This window comes from Condylura cristata, unplaced genomic scaffold (assembly GCF_000260355.1).
Source record: "Condylura cristata isolate star-nosed mole 26May11 unplaced genomic scaffold, ConCri1.0 scaffold00001, whole genome shotgun sequence".
NCBI classification, from domain to species: Eukaryota; Metazoa; Chordata; class Mammalia; order Eulipotyphla; family Talpidae; genus Condylura; species Condylura cristata.
In genome coordinates this window covers 68743744-68752129 of record NW_004567102.1, presented here as the reverse complement: position 1 = coordinate 68752129, position 8386 = coordinate 68743744, and positions in this window count along the sequence as shown.

Sequence of the window (8386 nt, the reverse complement as noted above, 5' to 3'; positions counted from 1 at the left end):
CATTTTAGTTTTGTTTTTTCTTCAGTAAATGCAACTGTACAGAACCAGTCCTAAAAAGTTGTCAGCAGGTAGAACTTTTCCTCAGAGGTTTATTCTTCATTTTTCACCATTGTAATCATTCTCATGTATTTCTTAAATACATTAGTTTCCCTACTGTAGACTTATTCCTAATTCTGGAGTTATTGCTCCTTTAAAGATTTATTTTTCTTCTTTCTCTTGGTTCGTAAGGCAGCGCCCAAGATATCTTTTTAAAAAGTATTTTTTAAAAAGATTTATTTATTTGTGCATACAGAACTGGGGTACAGGCCAGAGGTGCAGGGGCTGTGAGAGGATTCACTAGAGACAGAGTGGAGAGCAGAAGAAGCAGATAGATGAAGTACACTTCTGAGGGGAGCAGAGGATGGGTCAGGAGAGGTCTGCTGCACCATGTGGGTCACCTCCAAGGCTGGGGATCAAACTCATGCTGAAGTGGCTTTAGCTCCTTAGTGCTCCACTTTAATCTGCTGCACCACCAGGGAGGGCCCCAGCTCCCAAGATATCTTTCAGGATCAGGGGGTCGATATGACTTACTGAGGTTTACTTTCCAGGTAACAACTTCTACAATGCCACATTATCTTAATGTCAGGGAATACATTCAGAGAGGCTTATTTTCAGCATTTCCTTTAACCACCACCTTGGATAAAGGTTTCTAAATTGGTGATTTTAACCCTCCTCTTAACATCCACCCCACATACTTGGCAGTCTCTGTAAACAATTTTTCTTGCCATAGCTAGGGAGGTTGTTGTGCCAAATGCTGCTGGAATCTAGAGGGAAGGAGCCAAGGATGCTATTTAACACGCTTTGATGCAAAGGGCAGCCTCCTGAAATAAGAATTACTCAGCCCCAAATGTGAATGACAATCAGGTTGAGATGCTCTGGTGTGGGCTGAAGTCAACCTAGAAAGCAGGTAATTCATCTGGCTGAAAGATTTCCTTTGTATGTGGAGTCAAAGGTCAAATAAATTTTATTTTCTACTAGGAGTGGCACAACCATTTATGGTGGTATACCACATTTTTGCTTTGGTAGAGAGAAAGGTTCAAACTAAATGCATTTTCAAGTTCGCATTTAGGCTAAGCAGTCTGTAAGAAATCAGTATAAAATCATTGAAAGAATGATTGAAATTAATTAAAAATTACTTCTGAGATGAAAGAAGATCTTATTACTAAGTAGGAAGTATGATATGACTTTAACCTAATTGACATTTAGTTATTGTCTCATACAATCAAAAATGTTGGATTAGTTTTTTCAATTGATTTCCAAGTAATGCAAATTCATAGATACTTAACATTTATATTTCTTAAAATTTAACTTTATGCATTGATTTGAGGTTGGTTAAAGTCTCTGAGATGAAAACTATTAATTATTTTCAAACTGCCCTTCTCTCCTCTTTAACACAGGCTCCTGATTAAACATGGTACTTTGCTGTTTGGAGTAAAATTGTATTTTCCAGGTTGAATTGCAGATAAGTGAGAAGGTTGAAAAAATCTAGGTGGTTCTTTCTAGAACTGTTTCTTAAAGTGAATGTACATGCCCTTCTTTTCTTCTTCTTTCAGTCTTCCTGGAACCTAGTGTCTGAGCTCTAGAGCCCTCTTTGACAACGAGGTAAAGGTGGATACAAACGTCAAGATTGACAAAAACAACCTGGAAGCCAGCTGGGTTGCTGAAGAGTTCCTGAAGTTACTGTTAACTCAGACTGCCCAATTTCACTTTTTTTTTTGACACAATAAAATATCATTTATGAAAATTACTATTTCCTGGTCTCTCTTAATGTTAGCAAATTTAATTCCTAATAATAAAATAAGAATCTGTCATTCTCATCCCACCCATATGCCTCTTAAAGAAATTTTCCTATTTTTGTCTACTCTTCTAATACTTGTTTCTCTCTAAATTCCTAGGAAAGGAAAACATACTTTAAGTCATACAGCATCGCATATCTGGAAATGTGGATCTACACTGAAATGATTATCACAAGTTAGCAACCAGCACATGTTTATAGTTATACTGTTTTTCTTTTTGTGATGAGACCTTTCAAAATATATTCCCTTAGCAACTTTCAAATATACAATGTGATATCGTTGTTAATATCCATCATGAGCCTGTCATCCTTACAACTTATTTATCTGGCCCTCCTTGGTGGTGCAGTGGGTTACACAGCAGCACTGCAAGCAAGCAGCAGCTGCTTCAGTGCGAGTTGATCCCCGGCCCCAGGTGATCCACATGGCGTGGCAGACCTCTCCTGTCTCGACCGCTGCTCCCCTCAGCAGTGTATTTCATAGATCCGCCTGTTCTGCTCCCCACTCTGTCTCTGGTGAATCCTCTCACTGCTCCTGCATGCCTGGCCTATACTCCAGTTCTGTATGCATAAATAAATAAATCTTTTTTCTTTTATTAAAAAAAGAACTTATTTATCTTATGAGTGCAAGTTTGTGCCTCTTTACCCATTTATCTCACCTCATCCCATCTCTGGAAGCCACCAATCTATTCTATGTCTGAGTTCAGTTGTTTCTTTTTCAAATTTCCTGTAGAAGTGAGATCATATTTGTTTTCATTCACTTAGCAGGATGGCAGGATTTTTTTTTTTAAAGACTTATTTATTTATGTATACAGAACAGGGGTACAGGCCAGAGGTGCAGGGGTGGTGAGAAGGTTCACCAGAGAGAGATAGAGTGGGGAATAGAACAGGCTGACTGATGAAGTACACTGCTGAGGGGAGCAGCGGGCGGGCCAGGAGAGGTCTGCCACGCCATGTGGGTCACCTCTGGGACAGGATCGAACTCATGCTGAAGTGGCTTTACTTCTTAGTGTTGTGCATTAACTCGCTGCACCACCAGGGAGGGCCTAGGATTTTCTTCAAAATGACACTATTCTATCACACACACCTACATGTATACATACAATGCAGCATTTTTTTTTTAATTAGTCCATCATCTCTTGACACTTAGACTACTTTTTTGTCTTAACTATGTAAATAAAGCTGCAATGAGCATGGGGTGTAGGTACCTATTTGAGAGAATGATTTAATTTCCTTTGAATATATATACCCAGAAGTGGGAAAGCTTGATATATGGTAGATCTATTTTTAATTGTTGAGGGACTTCTATTATTAATACTTACTATTTTCCATAGTGATGCTCCATGGGCCATTGCACTCATTCACAAGGTTTTTAGTCATTTGTTTTGGCCTTCTACTTGTATGACAGCAGTTCAATCTTATGTTATTAAGTAACAGCTCAAACAGTAGTTCTAAATGAGGACGAGGGTGGAGGAGTTGTAGAATCAGTATGGGGAGGTTTCCAAACTACACATTCCTTGCTCCATTATCTCAACAGAGATGCTGATAGCCTCCTACCAACTCCCATCTGAGAATGACTTATCTGTAGCACATCCGCAAGTTTTTATTTGCTTCCAGTTGGCAAAATATAAACCAATACTTTCATACTCACCAGGAATTTTGCTAAATGAAAACTATCGCTAAAGCACTAGAATGAAGCAGAACAGAGTATTATGTTTCCCAAATTTTGATGTCTACTTAGTGTCTCTCCACTTTTTATTAGCAGCTCTCTGATTCTGAGTTTAAGAAGCCCAGTAATGTGTACATAAGAAACTCTACGTTTTTCCCTGCTAGGTTCTTTGCAGGATTATTCCTTCAGGAACATGGGGATGGCATGAGGGAGAAGATTCTCTGCCAAGCCACTATTTTTCTGTTTGCTATCATGCTCTCAGTACTATTTATTAACTATTAAGGCCTGTGTGTTGCTTGCGAGGCCCTATTTGCACTTGCCAATGGCAAAACACAATTATCTCTTGTTTCTATCAAAAGCTCCTCCAGTTCCCTGAGGGAGGAAGCAGTGTCTTCTCATTGCTCTCCTGGTGGGTGGCCTGCTGATTTGGGCTCACACGGTGCGGTGCAGTGTGTACTCGTTTGGCTAAGCTGTAATTAGACTGAGTCTGCTGGGTTTCTGGCTCGGTCTACATAAGATGGGCTGGTAGGGCAGAGAAAGAAATGATGATACATGACTGAAACATGTGATGCAAGAGTGAGGACGGGGAAACTAAAAAAAACGCTATCCAAAGAGAAAACCAAACCAAACCAAAGATCAGTGTAACACATAGGAATTCAGCTCAGCATGCAACGATGTTTCAGATTTTAAAATTGAGAAAGAAATTGCATATCACTTCATGTTACTAGTTCTCCAATTAGAGATGAAACACTTTGAGATGAGGATGCAAATATTATACTTATTTGAATCTAGAACATGAATAAAGATGGTGCCTTGTGCAAAATACATTCTCAAGATTTTTTGAATGTTAACAATTGACTTATTTAAAAAAATTACAAGTTTTATGCTTCAGTGAGATTGGAAGTTAATTTCAGTTTAACTTTGAGTGTGTCTTTTATTATTTAAATTTCATTTGTCAACTTACATTTAACTATATATAATCGGTGTTCTTTGCTAGTTCATGTAACTTCCAAGTTACAATGGGAATGTAAGTCAAGGATTTTTCATTGGGACTTTTAGTGCAGTCTAGGCTCTCAGTAAATACATAAAGTTTGAATTGAAGAAATCTAAGGACAATAGGTAGCATGGATTCGGCTACCTTCTTTCCTTGTGTTTAAGACGTAAGCTGCAGATACTGGATACAAGGCAACGTCTGACACAGGGATTGTCTGCTGTCCCCAAGGCATCCAGTCCCTCCCCCGTGTTAGTGAAAGGACAAACACTCTCACTTTCCTTTCCTTTCTCCCTTGACTTTGAGTGGAAATGACTCTATCAATTCTGGGTTGATCCACTCATTTTAGGTCACCGGGAGCCCTACACCCTCTCCTTCACTTCTGCCGGCTTGATATATCAATAGATGAATTTATGCACCATAGGCTGAGGAGAAAGACCCACTAGCATGGATTACAGCTTTGGACTGATGCTTGAGTATGAAAGTAATTTCTGTTGCTTTTAACTCACTAAAATTTTCAGACCTATTTACAACAGGTTGTATTTATTTACAACAAATTTAATTTATCTTAACCAATACAGTCTTTAATTTAGCTATGTGTATAATAATACATTTTAAGAAAAAATATCTACTCAATAAACTACAGTGATTATAAGTAATCACCACTATGCATAAACACTTTGAACACAAAGACCTAAGCGATAATTAAGAATATTAATGTTTCTATGCATTTTAAAAGCATCAAAACAATATCACTACTCTGTGATATTAGATGAAATCATAAAAAATGGATGAAGATAAATAGACTCAGCGTAGTGGGTGCCTCTGCTGAGTATGAGAGGAAGCAGGAAAGGGAAACTGGTTAATATAATTTTATTTACAGAGATCGCTGTGTGCTATTTCTTAAAAAGAAATAACTCTCCCATGAAGGGAAAGAAGCTATAACTTCTGGAGAGTGGGGAATATGAGAAAAGTCATTCAACTAATAAAATACTTAGAATTACGTATAGTATAAATGAGTACCTAAAAGGTATTATATAAGAATTTTGACGCTCATTCAGTGTTGTGGTTTCTTGGCTAATTTGGGAATGTACTCATTTTTTTTTAAAGATTTATTTATTTATGTATACAAAACTGGGGTATACAGCAGAGGTGCAGGGGAGGTGCGAGGATTCACCAGAGACAGAGCAGGAAGCAGAACAGGCAGATTGACAAGTACACTGCTGAGGGGAGCAGTGGGTGGATCAGGAGAGGTCTTCCGCGCCATGTGGGTCACCTCTGGAGCAGGGATTGAACTCACACTGAAGCACCTGCAGCTAGCTTGCAGTGCTGGGTCCTAACCAGTTGTGCCACCAGGGAGGACAGGGAATGTACTCATTTTTAATCAATTTTTTCCTATCATGGCTTGACTTTGCTATATACAATATTTACTCCTTATTAATTGCAAGCCTAGCTTCCTTAGACTTTTCTAAAAAACAAAAATTATAAACAGCTTTCGATTAGCCCTCTGTTTTATTATTTTTCAATTTAAAAAAATGAGCACTGCACAAACTCTGTTTAACTGAATAAATATATCTACTTTTGTTCAGTAGTATGTTGAATACTTTTAAAATATTTAGTAGCATATTAAAATAAGTGCATTTATAATATATTAACTATAAAATGAATGCATTGCAGTACTTGCTCTCTAAGGTTTTTGCCTAAAAAAAAAAGATGTATTCCTCTGGAAAGATGCTTGCCCAAATACACTAAAGGCAAAGCACTGGGCAAGGAAGGGGTGGCTAGACTGGCTACACCAAGGTGGTCACAGGCAGGGGTCTTTGTTGTTACAGGGGAACACTTTTTTATCCAGTAGTAAGAGTTTTGGAGTTCACAATCACTCCCAGTAAAGTGCCACTCTCTTGTTCCATGGCACCATGCTGGCACTGTCTGCTAGGAAATGCTTTGACCCTCAGTTCTAGAAATCTTTGCTTTCCATGTAGGCAGGCATTGGCAAGCCCCTGTAGGCATCTTGTGCATGCCTCCCCTCTCCAGCAGGGGTGCTGGACACACCAATTTGGCTTAAATTGAACTTTCTTTTTGATCCAGGGTCCAGATGGTGAAATGAGCTATTTCTATCTGCAATTACTCCTTAAATGCATTTTTATTTTATATAATTTTGTTTTGTATAATAGATTGATATTCTATATAGCACTCTTATAATAGCAATTTTTAAATAAACTAAATAGTGCTCTGGACTTAAAGTTCTTAATTGCATAGCAAAACATTTAATTCCAGCTATAGATCCACCAGAATGAGGTTCCTAATTGTTGAGAGCTGAAATCATCCTTGCCTAAGAGTTTGTTGTCTTGAATAACTGTTGGCTTGACTGTGCCATCATCCGTCTATCTTTACCCATTTTTTAAAAAGGGCATTTATATTTAATGTGTTATGAGTGAAACGCTTTCTTTTCCCTTTTAACTTTTAGTTGAGAGACCCTGACATTACAATGACATTATCCATGATACACACAGCATCTGGCAGCTCTTTCTTCTTCGTCTACTGCCAATTCAATAAGAATAAAGTGTGATGCCCAGGTACCCAAAAGCAAGTGAATGCACAGTAATAAATTGGGAGGAAGAAAAAGAGGCGAGAGAAGCTAAAAGGCAAAAGGTCAAAGTTTTCCTCTGTGTGTTTAAAATTTTTTTAAATGAAAGAAGACACTGTTTTTTATGTTCTGTGTATCCAAGTGCTAACAGGATGAGAAACACTTTTTGTTCACATTCTTTTGTAACCTTGAACTGAGAATGTTGAAGTTCTTGCTTTTCTTTTTCATTGCATCCCACAGAAAGGTTATTCCAAATTCACTTGGCAATATTCAGACAAGCTATTTCCTAATCCTCAAAATAACTTTTGTTTTGAGTGTTTCCCAAAAGCCTTAAAATATGTTCATGAATTGTACATATACTTCATTTACTAAACTTTTGGATTGAAAGTCCTTAAAGGAAAAAATAAAACTTGAAGAACAAAGACTTATAAATATTGTAAATCTACATGAGCGGAAATGCACATTAAAAGATCATATTTTTACTAGTAAATATTAAGTAACATAAATTTATACTCAGAAAAAAATCTCACCAATACTAGGAAGTTTAATTTTGTTCTTCCTGCTATGATTCATACTGATTTATTAACTTTTAAGTTACAGAATAAACAAGTAATAGTATTATTAAGTGATTCAAAATTGAACATCTTTTTCCAAGGGTACTACATAGTGTGGAGTTTCTCCCAAGGAAATACATGCTGTTTTCTTAAATAATAACTTTATTCATTTCCTTATTCACCAAATACTTGTTGAGTGTCAATTGGCATTATGTTAATATTGGTGAAATAATAGTAGAGAAAATAGACATTAATGCAGTGATGATATATGCCATTATATAATCAGACTGGTGATCAGTTTCAAGAAGAAAAATGTAGTCTGGGGAGACCTAATTTAGACTGAGCAATGGGAAAAGACTGTGAAGAAGTAACTCTTAAATTAGGTATAAAGTATGAATAGAAGTCAACTGGGTGAAGAACAATCCAGAACAACATGCAAATAGTCCTTAGAGAGGAAGAAGCACAGAATTTATGAGAACCTGAAAGAAGGCCAGTGTGTCCAGAGCACACAAATTGAGGGAGGAAGTATACCACAAGATAGGTAGGGTATGGATCTTGCAATATCTAAAACCTTGCTAAAGATAACGATCTTTATGATAAGGCCAAAGTAAGTCCTTAAAGTATTTTAAACAAGGAAGTGACAAAGTCATATCAGCATAAAAAATTACTTTTGCTTTATTGTGGAGAATGAATTAAAGAGGGCAAGAAGCTTGGATGAAGGAAGGCCAGATAAGGGCCTATTAAAATGGTCCAG